This window comes from Phyllobates terribilis, unplaced genomic scaffold, assembly GCF_046119375.1.
Source record: "Phyllobates terribilis strain yellow unplaced genomic scaffold, ASM4611937v1 Scaffold_2__4_contigs__length_985480577, whole genome shotgun sequence".
Taxonomy (NCBI): domain Eukaryota; kingdom Metazoa; phylum Chordata; class Amphibia; order Anura; family Dendrobatidae; genus Phyllobates; species Phyllobates terribilis.
Genome location: NW_027362762.1, coordinates 255909959 through 255926868, shown reverse-complemented (window position 1 = coordinate 255926868; position 16910 = coordinate 255909959).

Genomic DNA, 16910 nt, shown 5'->3' with positions numbered 1-16910 from the left:
ACACAGGCGGTGCAGCTTGCTTCGCAGCTGGGCTACTACGCCGAAAGTATTGCCTAGGCTAGATGCAGTTAAAAATTCTACGCTGACTAGCAGACACTGAAGATTTGGAGCAGACCTCTGAGCTCTTCAGACTCTACCATCTGTGTTACCCCAAGCCATATTGTATCTAGTTTCTTACAGTTAAAAAGGGGGGGGAGCGACCCAACCCACCTGGAATTGACGATGCCAACGTCACGTAAGACACAGCAAGGGGACTCCAAAAAGAGTCTCCATTTTTTCCCAAAATTGTGGCACAGACACCACTTAACCCTAGAACGCATACCTGGGGCCTCGCAGGCCCGCCCTGTTAATTGTTTTCTATTTTCTGCAAGATTACTTTAGTTAGAATTTTGAAACTCTAGGTATTCTTCATGTATATTGTTGTTTGTCATTTGAGTTTGAGTTATTCCATGTTATTTGTACACGAGCCTAAAAGGCCCCAGGTATATGAAAGTGTAGATTTTTATGGTCATGCGTTCTAGGGTTAAGTGGCATCAATTGCCCCACAGTTGCTTAAAATGGTTGGTGAGGTGATTTTACCAAATCCTCAAGGTTTTAGTCTCCCAAGGATAACACAGGGGTAGAAAAGTCCTTGCGAATCCATGATTTGTTCATCTTTATGAATCATAGAATCATAGAATGGTAGAGTTGGAGGGGACCTCCTGGGTCATCTGGTCCAACCCCCTGCTCAAAGCAGGATTCACTAAATCATCTCAGACAGATTTCTGTCCAGCCTCTGTTTGAAGACGTCCATTGAAGGGGAACTCACCACCTCTCGTGGCAGCCTGTTCCACTCATTAATCACCCTAACTGTCAAAAAGTTTTTTCTAATATCTAATCTGTGTCTCCTCCCATTTAGTTTCATCCCATTGCTTCTAGTCTTTCCTTGTGCAAATGAGAATAAAGATGATCCTTCTACAATGTGACAGCCCTTGACATATTTGTAGACAGCTATTAAGTCTCCTCTCAGTCTTCTTTTTTGCAAGCTAAACATTCCCAAATCCTGCAACCGTTCCTCATAGGACATGGTTTGCAGACCAGTCACCATTCTGGTCGCTCTTCTCTGAACTTGCTCCAGTTTGTCTATGTCTTTTTTAAAATGTGGTGCCCAAAACTGTACACAGTATTCCAGATGAGGTCTGACCAAAGAGGAGTAAAGACCGATAATGACTTCACGTGATCTAGACTGTATGCTTCTGTTAATACATCCCAGAATTGTATTTGCCTTTTTTGCTGCTGCATCACACTGTTGACTCATGTTCAGTCTATAATCTATTAGTATACCTAAGTCTTTTTCACATGTACTGTTGCTTAGCTCTATTCCTCCCATTCTGTATATGCTTTTTTCATTTTTATTGCCCAGATGTAGTACTTTGCATTTTTCCCTGTTAAAAACCATTCTGTTGGTTGCTGCCCACTGCTCCAGTTTATTTAGGTCTTTTTGAATCTTCCCTCTCTCTTCTCTAGTATTAGCTATCCCTCCTAGCTTTGTGTCATCAGCAAATTTAATCAGTTTACCCTCAATTCTTTCATCTAAATCATTGATAAAGATGTTGAACAATACAGGTCCCAGGACGGAGCCCTGTGGTACCCCACTTGAGACATTCATCCAGCTGGATGTGAAGCCATTTACAACCACCCTTTGAGTCCGATCACTAAGCCAGTTATGAATCCACCTAACAGTTGCCTGGTCCATTGCATACTTGGTCATTTTTTCAATAAGGATGGTGTGAGATACTTTGTCAAATGCTTTGCTGAAGTCAAGATATACTATATCTACAGCATTTCCCTGATCCACCCAGTCAGTGATTCTGTCATAGAAGGAAATTAAGTTAGTCTGACATGACTTGTTAGCTACAAACCCATGCTGACTCTGGTTAATCACTTCATTCTTATCCAGGTACTTACATACATGTTGTTTAATAATTTATTCAAAGATCTTTCCTGGTATAGAAGTCAGACTCACCGGCCTATAGTTCCCTGGGTCCACCTTCTTCCCCTTTTTGAAGATAGGAACAACATTTGCTCTTCTCCAGTCTTCTGGGACTTCTCCTGTTCTCCAAGAATTTTCAAAGATTATGGAGAGTGGTTCTAAAATTTCTTCTACGATCTCCTTCAGTACTCTGGGGTGTAATTCATCTGGACCTGGAGACTTGAACTCATTTATGTTAGCTAAATATTCCCTCGCAATCTTTCTGTTTACAGATAACTTGGATTCCTCTATTCCTTTAAAAGGACAGTGAAGATTAGTTGATGTTACATTTTCTTTCTGAGAGAAAACAGATGCAAAATAGGAGTTAAAAAGTTCGGCCTTCTCAACATCCTCTCTTACCATTTCTCCATTTTCATCCTGTAAAAATCCTATAGCATCTTTGACTTTTCTTTTACTTTTGACATACCCCCAAAATCCTTTTTTATTGCTTTTGACATCTCTTGCAAGCCTTAATTCATTGTCAGCTTTAGCTAAACTGATACGTGCCCTGCAGGATCTGCAGACTGCATTATAATCTTCTTTAGATATGCTTCCCTCTTTCCATTTAATAAACATTTCTTTCTTTCTTTTTAGCATGTGTTTAAGTTCTGTGTTCATCCATCCTGGTTTCCTTAAATGCTTCCCATTCTTCCTACTTTTCGGGATTGTTAACGATTGTGCTTTGAGAATCTCATTTTTAAAAATTTCCCATCCTTCCTGGACATTTTTGTCCTTAAGGACATCCAGCCATTGGATCCCTCCTATTCTCTTTCTGAGTCTCTTAAAATCTGCCTTTCTAAAATCTAACCTTGAAGTTTGAGTCTTCACATGTCTTCCTCCTCTAGTTATCCAAAATTCTATAATAGCATGATTGCTGCCTCCTAGGGTCCCAGCCACCTTCACCTCCTCAACCATTTCCTCCCTGTTTATAAGGATTAGATCCAAAGTAGCAGATCCCCTTGTTTTCTCCCCTACCTTTTGGAAGATAAAGTTGTCAGCAAGAGAGGATAAGAATTTGCTTGACCTGTTAGTTTTACTTGAGAGAGATTCCCAACAAATGTCTGGATAGTTGAAATCTCCCATGACCACTACGTCATTTTTTTTGGAGAACTTGGTCATTTGATACATAAAGAGTTCATCCATATCTTCAGCTTGCCCAGGTGGCCTGTAGTAAATGCCTACAATGGTGTCCTTTCCGTTGTTCTCTCCTTGTATTCTTACCCAAACAGTTTCCACAGAACTCCCAGTCTCTGAAGCTTCAATCTCTGTGCAGATATACGCTTTTCTAACATACAATGCGACACCTCCTCCTCGTTTATCAAGTCTGTTTCTTGCAAATAAGTTGTATCCTTTTAGCCTTGTATTCCAATCATGTGTATCGTCCCACCAAGTTTCAGTGATTCCAATGACATCATATTCCTTTTCCTGCATTAGTAGTTCTAATTCTCCTTGTTTGTTGCCCATGCTTTGTGCATTTGTATAAAAACATTTTAGTTTGTGATTGGTTTCTCTTCCTCCCATATTTTTATTATTTAAATTGTTTTGTCTTTGTTCTTCCTTTCCACTTCCAGTAGCAGAGATCTCAATAGTATTTGTCAGCTGTATGGCTTTTTCTGGCCTTTTGCTTCCCTTCCCACATTGTTCTAGTTTAAAGCTCTCCTGATGAGTGTAGCAAGGCGACTTCCAAATACACGTTTTCCAGTCTTCGTAAGGTGCACCCCATCTCTAGCAAGTAGTCCATCGTATAGGTAATTCATTCCGTGATCCAGAAATCCAAATCCTTGTTGACGGCACCATCGACGTAGCCAGTTGTTCACCTGTAGAATCTTATTCCACCTCATTGTTCCATGGCCATCCACTGGGAGGATGGATGAGAAGACCACCTGCGCTCCCAATTCTTTCACTTTCTTGCCTAAGTCTTCAAAGTCACTGCAGATGGTTTCCAGGTCCTTTCTTGCGGTGTCATTTGTCCCCACATGTATTAGCAGGAATGGGTAGTGATCTGTAGGTCTGAAGAGTCTTGATATCCTGTCAGACACATCTTTAATTTTTGCTCCTGGAAGACAGCACATTTCTCTTGAGGTTATGTCTGGTCTGCAGATAGCGGCCTCTGTTCCTCATAGCAGGGAATCCCCCATGACCACCACTCTCCGTTTTTTCTTCACAACATTCTTCTTTCTCCATCCAGGAGGATTCTGAGGGCTTACAAGGTTATTCATTGCTGGCAAAGTCTTATTTTGCGGTATTTCTTCATGGTTCTCCTGCGTGAGAGCCTGGTACTGGTTCCTGAGCAGTATGGGTGCTGACTGCCTCTCGATCCTCCTGCTTCTGTGGGTCACATGCTTCCATTCCTCTGTTTCATCAGGTGCAGTTCGAATTTCTTCTCTTTCTGAATCATGAAGAGATAATTCTGCTCTGTCTAAGAACTCTTCACCTTCCTTAATGATTTTCAAGGTAGTTAACCTCTCTTCTAGATTTCGCAACTTTTCCTCCAACAGGGACACAAGCTTGCATTTCTGGCATGTGAAGTTTGGCTTTTCCACTGGCAAGTCTGTGAACATGTAGCAGGATATGCAGCTCACCAAATGGCTCCTGGACTCTTCCATGTTCTTACTGTTAATGTTCTGAAAACAGTGAAAAAAGCTTCAAAATGCGCGCGCCTCCCGGCGCGCGGTTTACCGATCTCTTTTCAGCTCCAACAGCCAAAATCCAGTGTTCTTTGAGCTCGCGGAGACTCTTCACTTACCCCAAAATGCAGAGGGAATATGCAAATTATCTCCTCAGGACTCCTCCCCTGGTTTAACGATGTCCTCTTTTCAGCTCCAACAGCCAAAATCCAGTGTTCTTTGAGCTCGCGGAGACTCTTCACTTACCCCAAAATGCAGTGGGAATATGCAAATTATCTCCTCAGGACTCCTCCCCTGGTTTTGAACGTGAGTCTGTCTACATTCTCAGTGGACAGACGCGTGTGCTTATCTGTCAGCACACCACCAGCAGCGCTGAACACACGTTCAGAGTGAACACTGGCTGCAGGGCATGACAAGATCTCCAAGGCGTGAGTGGCGAGCTCCGGCCATTTTTCCAGATTGGAATACCAAAATGAGCAAGGGTCCAGTGACACAGTCATGGCTTCGATGTTCACTTGGAGATACTCCTGCGCCATCCTCTCTAGGCGTTGACTATGTGTCAGACTTCTTGTCTCCTGTGGCCTTGCAAAGGATGGTCTAAAAAAGTGGTGAAACGATTCCACAAAATTGCTGTTACCAGCAGATACTGTGTTACTGTTATGGTTTGAGTGATGAAGACTCAACAGTCTCACGGCTGGCAAGTTAGAACTGTGAGATTCACTACGTGCACCACTGGTGTTTTGTGGAAAAGCACATGTAAGATTCTGCAACAGCGTCTGCAGATACTCCTGCATGCGTCAATCCCTTTTTATGGCAGGAATTATTTCGGCAAATTTACTTTTGTACCGGGGATCTAAGAGTGTGGCAACCCAGTAGTCGGGATTACTTCGAATTCTGACAATCTGAGGGTCATGTTGCAGGTAGTGCAGCAAGAAGGCACTCATGAGTCTTGCTCATCCAGGAGGACCAAGTCCTTGTTGTGTTGGTAGCGAGGTAAGAATCATGCTTCCTTCCTCTGCCCTCTCCCCTCAACCTCGCACAACAGAAATGTGATCAAGGTCTCCCTCATCTGATGAGTCTTCCATGCCCATCGCCAGTTCTACCTCGGCTCCTGCACCTTCCTCAACAGTTTGGCTGCTACCATGCGCCCTGGTTAATCCCTCTCCCCCACCCTCCCATGCCTGCCGCCTTGGTGCTGCCAACCGTCTGGACCTTGGAGATGTTATTCCTTCCGCATACGACTCCTCCTCTATTTCCTCCACCTCCTCTTGTCCCACCACCTGGCTCTGAATTCTGTTTAGTGTGTGCTCCAGCATGTAAATCACCGGAATAGTCATGCTGATAATGGCATCGTCGTCAGCACTAAACATCTTCGTCGCCATTTCAAAACTGTGCAGAAGGGTGTGTGGCGCCCCTGAGGGTTCAGTCGCCACAGAGTTACTGCATCTCACCCAGAGGTGTGGTATCTCACCCTCAGGTAAGGAAGGCATATGGCTCGGGACCCTAACACCTGCATCCAACACATACCCGCAGTGGGGGTAGGGCAAGATTGCTCCTAAGGGAGAGCACAGTCCCAGGTCTCTAGCTGGTGGAAGGGTCCTATGTAGTGGGTGCTTAGGGGAGCAGCTTAGCGGAGCACATGACAGGGAGAGTATAAATAGGAAGCTATCTTAGAAAGAGCAAGCCAGTCAGAGGAGGAAAAGTGACAGGAGCAGAGGCTCGGCATGAGCTCTGCTCCAGAGGCGGGCCTAGCCTGGGAGGCCCAGGACTGAAGGAGAGAAGAGAGGAGTGGGAGCAGGAAGGCTCCAGGAACCGAAGGGACCCTAGGGCTATGGGCCGTGCAGAAGGCCACCCGTACTCCTGCTGCTACCAGGAGGTAGAGGGGTCAGACCAGATAAGGGGAACCGGTCCCTCAACTAGCGGAGAAACAGAAAGGCTCAACTAGAAACCGGAGGCTGCAGCATTTCATGTACTGCAGGTAAAAGTCCACACCAGTCTCACTAAGAAGGTAGCCACATAGGACCCAGGGGACGGAACACAAGTCGCCCGCCAAGGCCCGAGGATACCGGATAGAAGTGTCACTGGGTGTGAGGTGCAGGTAGAAGGCCAGAGAAAGGACACACAGAAGGGGGTCCTGCTAAGTACTCCGGAGCTATCTGGGGGTGGACTGAGCCCCTCACTGAGTACGCACAGCACGACGGGTGAGATTGCTCTGGTACCTGTAATCTGGACTGCAACAACTGTGAGTAAAGATCTTGGGACTGCATCACATGGACTCTGTGTTCATTACTGACTCCCTGCACTACAACCACCGTCATCCACCCACACTGCCCTCAAGCTACACTATTCCTGTGGTGAGTAATAATACCATTGATGCAAAACCACCAGCTTCAGAGGACTGTTCCGCAGCGGCGGCCCCTTTTGCCCCACTCCAGAGGTGGCGTAGTCAGACATTATAAAACCCATATATACAAATTACCCTTGGATTGACCGCCCTGGATCACGGACCGGGTCACCGCCACAGTGACTACAACCCCCAGCGTCTACTGGCCGGGCTCAGGGTACCCCACGGCCCAGGGGGCACGTCAACTTCATAGGTCCCTGATCTGAGACCACTCCTGCAGCGTGATTTGCCCCACCTCTGGATCTCGTTGGCCCAGGCTATACGTCAGAACGTATTGCACCAGGGCTTGTCGGTGCTGCCACAGTCGCTGCAACATGGTCAGAGTTGAATTCCACCGTGTCAGCACATCGCATTTCAGCCGGTAAACTGGCAGGCCCAACGACTTCTGTAGAGATGTAAGTCATTGAGCTGCGGGATGCGAACGGCGGAAGTGAGCACACAGCGACCGTGCCCCCTGTAGAAGGCCATCTAGTCCGGGATAGTGGGCTAACAATTTATGGACAACCAGGTTCAACACGTGAGCCATACAAGGCACGTGTGTGACATTGCCCCGGCGATGCAGCATTGTCGCACACGGCCTTCCCTGGTTGCAGGTCCAGTGGAGACAACCATTCATGAAACTGGGTCTCCAGAGCTGACCACAACTCCTCAGCTGTGTGACTCACATTTCCCAGACATTTCAAAGTAAACACTGATGCCTTGAGCCCTGCTGCCAGCATAGTAAGGAGGTGTGCAGGATTCCTTCTGCGCAGTTAGAATGCAGGTGGCATTACCAGACAGGCTTTGGGTGCAGGTGGAGGACCGAGAGGAGGTTGAGGAGGCAGAAGCAGTGGAGGAACTTCGAGATAAAGAGGATTGACGCACAACTCGTGGGGACGGTAAGACTTGGACAGCAGCCCCTTGTCCTGCTGTCACCATAGTTACCCAGTGCCCAGTCAGCAACATGTAACGCCCCTGTCCATGCCTACTCGTCCAAGTGTCTGTGGTGAAATGCACCCTGTCACACACAGAGTTTCTCAAAGAAGCGGTGATGTTGTGTGCGACATGCTGGTGGAGCGCAGGCACACCTTTCTTTGAGAAGTAGTGCCGACTGAGCATCTGGTACTGGGGCACTGAGACGGACATAAGGTCTCGAAAATCCACTGTGTACTCCAGGCGGAAAGGCAGCATTTCTGTAGCCAAGAGCTTGCAGATGGTGAAATTCAACCTCTTATCTTTCTCATGGCTAGGAGGAAATGGTCTTTTACTTTTCCACATCTGAGGGACCGAGGGCTGGCTGTTGTGCTTAGACGGGGTTGAGTAGGATGTCCCCGGCAAACTGCCGGTCTGTGAGGAAGATGCAGGCGGACATGTTAGATTGCCTTGATCCAAAGCTGGTGCTCTCGATGTCAGAGAGCGCTCAACACCAGCAGGTGTTTCCACTTCCCAATGAACTGATGACCTGCCAATCACACTGGCTGTTGCAGGTAAAGAGGTGGCAGGTCTGCGTCCAAAAACATGTGTGACTGCTGTCCCCCCAGTCACAGAGGATGAAGAGGCCGCGGATGCACAAGATGGGGCAGACGGTGGTTGGCCCAGCCTTCTAGGCCGCATTGTAGCACAGTGAGCTTCCCACTGCAACTTATGCTTCATATCCATGTGCCGGTTCATGCATGAAGTACTCAAACTATGGATTTTTTGGCCTCTACTTATGGTTTGGTTACAAATATTACAGATAACACGAGTTGGGTCATCCTTATCATTCTGAATAAATGCCCAGGCTGTGCAAGGCTTAGAGCCCATGCGACCTGAAGAGCCACTACGACTTGTGGTCAGAGGCAGAGTTGTGGTTGAGGATGCAGTTGTTGACGTGCTTCCAGTACTCCATCTGTGTCCAGGAAGGCGCAACCTAACCTCGTCGTCAATAGCATCTGTGACGCCCCGCTGTGCTTGTTATCACATATCCTAGAAGAGTGTATTGATGGAATCCTCCACAAGAGGCCCCCATAAACATTCACACATCTCCACCTTCCACCTCAGACCAGCAGAGGGAGCCCGTTAGGGATATAAATAGGGAAGGTGGAGCTAGGCAGTTCAGTTCCTCTGAAGAGTTCCTGCAGTAGAGAAGCCTAAGAGAGGTCAGTCTGCTGTGGAGCTCAGTCTAGTCTAGAGAACTCAGTTAATAGTTCAGCAGTGGAGCACGAGGCTCCTGCTAACTAGATTCAGTAAGGCATAACCGGAATCCCTGGAGAACTACAAGTCCCAGGATGGCTAAGGTGCTGATACGTAACAGAGCCAGGAGACGCTTAGGCCCCGCATAGTGGGAGCGTGAACTCCAAGAAAAGGCCCTACCACAGGGTCAGCCAGCGCAGGACAGAGACAAAGTTAGGCCTAGCTCCAGGCAGGTCAGAAACTTACTACGCAGAGGCAAGAAACAGGAGGCCCTACACCCGCTCATTGGGGAGGATCCTGATATTCACCCTTCACCCTACAGTGCTCCGGGATGTGCCTGAATTTCCTCCAGTAAAAGGTACTGAAGTGACTACCGTGTCCGTTCCCGTTCTTGCTCTGACCCAGCTGGGTCTCGCCTGTCCTGCATTCCCCCTGCATACGCTGCCCTGAGACCAAGCTCCACCTGTGGGGAGCTATACCATCGAGCAGCCTTATCACGGGTCTCAGTGGACTGCTGCAGCGCTGGTGCTTCTCACCAGATACCACAGGTGGCGTCACAAACTCTTATAAAATTAACAATCATCCACTCTTTTAAAGAGTGACCCCAGGATACGGGCCAGGGAGCCGACCACCGCGACATCCCCAAGGCCAGGCAAAGGCCCGGGTACCGAGTCATCCCCATCCCCTGGGCTAGTCACATCCTCCTCCACCTCCTCCATTGACCTCATCGACTGGCTGACTGTGGGTTGACAGTAAGTGGGATCTCCAACCTCGTCATCATCACCCTGTGTGTTATCACACCCGTCGTCCTCAAAGCCAACCTCTTCCTGCCCTGACCGAAAAGTCAAGTTGTCGCTCCAATCAGGTATTTGAGTCTCATCATCGTCTTCATCATTGTCTCCACCAACAGGAGTGACAGTTCGGGAATGAGGGTCTACATTATGCTCAGAACCTTCTTCATCTGGTCCTGGATCCGACTTATAAAGATTCTGGGCATCAGTGCAGATCATTTCCTCGTCTGGATTAACAGAAGCTCTGGAGCAGACTTACGTTTCCCAGGCTATAGTATGAGTAAACAGCTCTGCAGACTCAACCATCTGTGTTACCCCATACTCAGACGGGCAGCTGGAGACTTGGGAGCTGTGAGGAAGCAAGTGCGATTGGGGTGACACCTCTGAGGACTGGAATATTTGTGATGTTGAAATTGAGGTGGAGGAGAGCCCACTTGAAGGAGCACTTGATATCCGCTGAAGCACCTGCTGTTTTTGTGCCTCATCTGGAATTTGTAGCGATGGGCGTGTCCGTAAGAAAGGGATCGTATCACATTGTCCACGAAAAGAAGTCGACATCTTAGCTTGGCTGGAAGATGGTATTTCTTCTGCAGATGTTACCCCCCTCCCCACTGCAGGGGGGCTCGACCCACCAGCGGACAGGCACCAGTATTGGGAGAGGGGGGCTTGCCGACAGGGTCCACCGCGGCTCTGGCACAAACCCGGCGACACGGAGGTGGCACGGGCAGGAACGAACTGGCCGTGTCGGCTTCTCACTTTTTGGATTTTAGAGGGGCATGACATGCCTATATCTGTGTCTCCCCCTCCTTTTACTCCTCCACCTCTTTTCTTTTCGCATGACTATATGTACTTGTCACTTTTCCATGTGTTAGTTATGTCTTCCGAGCAGTTTGTCAGCTTTTGGACACCTTTGAAGGTGTTTTCTATGTGTTTCTATGTGTTTTTGTTTGCCTGCCATTGGTTTTAACAGTGTTCGAAGGTGTTCGACGAACAGTTCGACGAACAGTTCGGCGAACACACGGGTGTTCGACGAACCGAACCGAACTCGAACACTACGGGGGTGGCTCAACACTACTCATCATCACCTCAAAGTTTTGCAAGTGTTCATCAATCTCCATGCTGGATTCATTCATCACTGGTATTTCCCTGTAGCGAAGAAGAATTCCTTGGTGGCGGTCTATTGTGGAGATGGGCGCTGGTGGTAAGGAAATTGTAGCTCCAAGCACTGCTTGTAAAACAGCAGCCCTTTCTTCTCTTGAAGCTTCAGCCCCAAGGAAGCCAACCATTCCTTGGCTTGTTCTGCTGGGGATTGGGTGGTTTCCAGATTGTCACGAGACCCAAGATGAGACACATGGTGGACATCCTCGGGTACAACGTCGACGGGGTCCTCATCGTCCTCCACCTCATTCTGGATCTCCCAATGGACCAATTTCTGGATCAAAGCCGCCGGAGTGTCAGCGCTCCTGTATTCAACATTTTGTCTCTGGCGCATATCCTGTAGCATTCATTTACTGCTGCGGTCGTATCTCTTCTCCGGCCCATGTCCCATGGCTGAGCTAGAGGGGTTTGGACATGGCAGTGTCCGAAACCTGAATGCCTCACCTGTGGCTTGCTGAGTATGCTTATATGCCTCCATGGTTGTTTAGCCCCTGTACGGTGTCCATGAACACCAGTCCCCTGCAGCTCTCCTGGATAAACCAGGATGAGTAGTGTCTCACCGCTGCCACCAATTGTAAGGACACGGGGTCAGTGGGTGCTCTCGTCCGCTGGCCCATCCGCCTTTAGAAAGACAACGTGGACCAGGGCTCATCCCCAACTGAACGCCCAAACTCCTCAACCGTGGGTGGAACACTACTCAGACAACACAGGGTGAGAGAATCACAATATTAAGACTTTATTGGATCCTCAACAACTAACAGCATATAACACATAGCCAGCTACTCGGGCGGGAGCTCGGTTCTCCGCCCTGCATGTTTGGCGCTCTTTACAGAGCCAATGAACATGCAGGGATTGCCAGCCAGTCACTGTAATGCCGCAGCTATGTTGTTTGTGGGCATTACAGTGATTGGCTGGCCTCACAGCGTCACCTCGAGTATTTAAAACCGGGCGCCGCCATCTTGGACACAGTCGCTCCGGATCAGACAGTGTAGGGACAGCGCTGCTAATTTAGGGAGAGATATATCCTGCAAAATAGTTAGTGTAGGGTCTGTAAAGGCTGCCAGATCAAACAAACAGTCCTTCTCAGGACTAATATCCATCCCAGGTATATCAGGCAGGCAGGCAGGCAGGCTGTATAGGAGACGCAGTGGTTATACCAGCAAACGCTGCATTACAGTCCTGTGTGCTGCTCCTGTTGCTGAAATTGCTGGACTTAGCTCCAGGTCCCGGGGGCCAGGAAAAATCCTTTTTTTTTATCTAAATCCTCTTTTTTTTTTCCTCCTTCACAATGTACAAATACCCATCTTATTAACCTTTTGGTGCCCCCCCCCCCCAAAAAAAGTGTGCCTCTGATTTTTCAGACACAAATATATCTGTTAAAAATAGTCTGGTGTAGGCCAGAGAAATAGAAGTGTGGTTTTACAGTTCTATGGGCCATTTGTATCTAAAAAAACAGTTTGAGTGTGTCGCTCACTGTTCAGCCGCAAATATATATATATTTTAAAAAGCCTGGTATACACTAGTAAATTATTACTGTGGTTTTGATGTTCCATGGTAAAACATCTCTATTATCATGTTTTTGGCATTTTTTGCTGTATAAAAATAATAATAGTGTCTCCCTGATTTTTCAGACACAAATATATCTGTTGAAAATAGTCTGGTGTAGGCCAGAGAGACAGAAGTGTGCTTTTGCTGTTCCACGGTAAAAAATCTCTATTATCCTGCTTTTTGCATTTTTTGCTGTAAAAAAAAAAAAATAGTGTCTCCCTGATTTTTCAGACACAAATATATCTGTTGAAAATAGTCTGGTGTAGGCCCGAGAAATACAAGTGTGGTTTTGCAGTTCCACGGTACAAACCTCTGTATTATCCACTTTTGGGCCATTTGTATCTAAAAAAAACAGTTTGAGTGTGTCGCTCACTGTTCAGCCGCAAATATATATATATTTTAAAAAGCCTGGTATACACCAGTAAATTATTACTGTGGTTTTGATGTTCCACGGTAAAACATCTCTATTATCCTGTTTTTGGCATTTTTTGCTGTATAAAAATAATAATAGTGTCTCCCTGATTTTTCAGACACAAATATATCTGTTGAAAATAGTCTGGTGTAGGCCAGAGAGACAGAAGTGTGCTTTTGCTGTTCCACGGTAAAAAATCTCTATTATCCTGCTTTTTGCATTTTTTGCTGTAAAAAAAAAAAAAATAGTGTCTCCCTGATTTTTCAGACACAAATATATCTGTTGAAAATAGTCTGGTGTAGACCCGAGAAATACAAGTGTGGTTTTGCAGTTCCACGGTACAAATCTCTGTATTATCCACTTTTGGGCCATTTGTATCTAAAAAAACCAGTTTGAGTGTGTCGCTCACTGTTCAGCCGCAAATATATATATATTTTAAAAAGCCTGGTATACACCAGTAAATTATTACTGTGGTTTTGATGTTCCACGGTAAAACATCTCTATTATCCTGTTTTTGGCATTTTTTGCTGTATAAAAATAATAATAGTGTCTCCCTGATTTTTCAGACACAAATATATCTGTTGAAAATGGTCTGGTGTAGGCCAGAGAGACAGAAGTGTGCTTTTGCTGTTCCACGGTAAAAAATCTCTCTTATCCTGCTTTTTGCATTTTTTGCTGTAAAAAAAAAAAAAAATAGTGTCTCCCTGATTTTTCAGACACAACTATATCTGTTGAAAATAGTCTGGTGTAGGCCCGAGAAATACAAGTGTGGTTTTGCAGTTCCACGGTACAAATCTCTGTATTATCCACTTTTGGGCCATTTGTATCTAAAAAAAACAGTTTGAGTGTGTCGCTCACTGTTCAGCCGCAAATATATATATATTTTAAAAAGCCTGGTATACACCAGTAAATTATTACTGTGGTTTTGATGTTCCACGGTAAAACATCTCTATTATCCTGTTTGTGGCATTTTTTGCTGTATAAAAATAATAATAGTGTCTCCCTGATTTTTCAGACACAACTATATCTGTTGAAAATAGTCTGGTGTAGGCCCGAGAAATACAAGTGTGGTTTTGCAGTTCCACGGTACAAACCTCTGTATTATCCACTTTTGGGCCATTTGTATCTAAAAAAAACAGTTTGAGTGTGTCGCTCACTGTTCAGCCACAAATATATATATATTTTAAAAAGCCTGGTATACACCAGTAAATTATAACTGTGGTTTTGCTGTTCCACGGTAAAAAATCTCTATTATTCAGGTTTTGGTAGTTTTTTCCATAAAGAAAAATAGTAGTGTCTCCTGACTGTTGTGACTAGTGTTGAGCCACCCCCGTAGTGTTCGAGTTCGGTTCGGTTCGTCGAACACCCGTGTGTTCGCCGAACTGTTCGTCGAACTGTTCGTCGAACACCTTCGAACACCGTTAAAACCAATGGCAGGCAAACAAAAACACATAGAAACACATAGAAAACACCTTCAAAGGTGTCCAAAAGCTGACAAACTGCTCAGAAGACACAACTAACACATGGAAAAGTGACAAGTACATATAGTCATGCGAAAAGAAAAGAGGTGGAGGAGTAAAAAGAGGGGGAGACACAGATATAGGCATGTCATGCCCTTCTAAAATCCAAAAAGTGAGAAGCCGACACGTTCAGTCCGCTCCTGCCCGTGCCAGCTCCGTGTCGCCGGGTTTGTGCCAGAGCCGCGGTGAACCCTGACGGCCAGCCCCCCTCTCCCAATACTGGTGCCTGTCCGCTGGTGGGTCGAGCGAGCCCCCCTGTGGTGGAGGCAGCTCTAAGCTTTTTAATTTAAATTGTCTCTCTAATTTGAATGAATACACTTTAAATCCATTTACAAGGATCTATTGGAGGGCAAGTCTCATGCCAGCAGCCGCGTAATTCCAGCTCCAGTAGCGTCCACTAAAGCTGCTGCAGTTAAAAAGCTTTTATAAGGATCGAGCTCGGCTGTCCACCGCAAGGCATCCTACTGCCAGTCCCAGCCCCTATGCCTTGGGGTGCCTCCTGATGCTCTTCACTGAGTATCCCGTGGTCCCGAAGCATTTCCTTTGAAAAAATTAAGTGTCCAAACTACACGTGGTCTAGCTTGCTTAACAGCCGGGATAATCCGCTGACTAGGCACAAAGTATTTCCTGGGCTAGATGCAGTTAAAAATTTGTAATTAGATACTCTCGTTGGATGCTGAGAAAGCATTCCATAGAGTCTCCTGGCACGCCATATATGATTCTCTTAAAAAGCTTGGGGTAGGGGTCTAGGGGACCCTTTTATAGCCAAAATCACGGCCCTGTATCACAATACGTCACCTAGGCTGAAGATAAATGGAACTGTAGCACCCTGAGGGCTCGGTTGCTACAGAGGTATTGCACCTCACCCAGAGGTGTGATATCTCACTCTCAGGTAAGGATGGAGTGTGGATCAGGACCCAACACCTGCATGCATTACACCACATTGCCGTGGGGCAGGGCGACCAATATGCCTCTGAGATGGGCACGACAGTCCCTGTCCCTGGCTGGAGTGGGGGGAGGCAACACTGAGGAAGGGGAACCCTGTAGTGCAGGAGCAGGGAGGAAGCAGTTCCTGGGTGCATTGAGAAGGGAGTATAAAAGGTGGGCACCATCTTAGTTCAGTGCAGAGAAGTCTGAGCAGAAGTGGCAGGGAGCAGGGGCTCTGCATGAGCTCTGCTCCGGAGGCGGGCCTAGTAACAGAGGCCCAGGCCTGGAAGAGGGAGAAGGAAGGAAGAGAAGCGGAGAAGTCTCCAGGAACGAGGAATGAAGGGATCTCAGGGGTGCGGACGGGCGAGTCGCCACCGCACGCCCGAATCCACCTGCGTGGAGGGGTCAGGCTAAAGGGGGAGACCGGTCCCCGAAACTAGTGGAGGCAGGAAACTCAGCTAGAAACCGGAGGCTGTGACATTTTATGTGGCGCAGCCCCTTGCTACACCCGCTAGGAAGGCACCACATAGGGTCAGGGAAACTGACGCCAAGTTTACCAAGAGGAGGCCCGAGGCAGCCGGACAGAAGGGTTGGTAAGAAAGGCCAGACAAAGGACACACAAAGGGGGTCCTGTGAAGCGCTCCAAAGTTATCTGGGAGTTGTCTGAGCCCCTCACCTGGTGAGCACAGTACGACGTGGGCAGCCGTTACCTGCAGACGTGGTTTGGATAATAAGAACTGTGAGTAAAGGCCCTGGACTGCATCACTGACTCCGTGTCGTTACTGCTGCTGCCCTGCACCATCACCCCCATCCTCCGCATACACTGCCCTGAGGCTATACTCCTCCCGTGGGGAGTTATGCTACGCTCTGCTGCACCCACAACACCAGCCTCAGCGGTCTGCCCTGCAGCGGCGGTTCACTCTGACCGCAATCCACGGGTGGCGTAGTAGGACATTTAAACATCAAAACCACATAAATAGTTCCGCCACTGGTTTGACCACCCTGAGCCACGGAACCGGGTCGCTGCCATGAAGACTACAACCATCAGCATCCACCAAAAAGGGTCCGGCTCCGGGTGTCCCAAGGCCCAGGGGGTGCATCAGAACATTTTCATCACCTTTCACAATCACCAATGGGACAAGGCAGGGATGTCCTCTGTCCCCTCTCTTATACATCCTAGTGACGGAGCACCTGCTCTCATCAATTCGCCATAACCCCAATATTAGGTGGATTGAGATGGGAGGCACCGAGTACAAGTGATCTCTATTTGCTGATGATGTCCTAGTATATATCACTCAATCACATATATCCATCCATGCTGTTATGGCTGAAATAGATCACTTTGTTACATGGTCAAATTT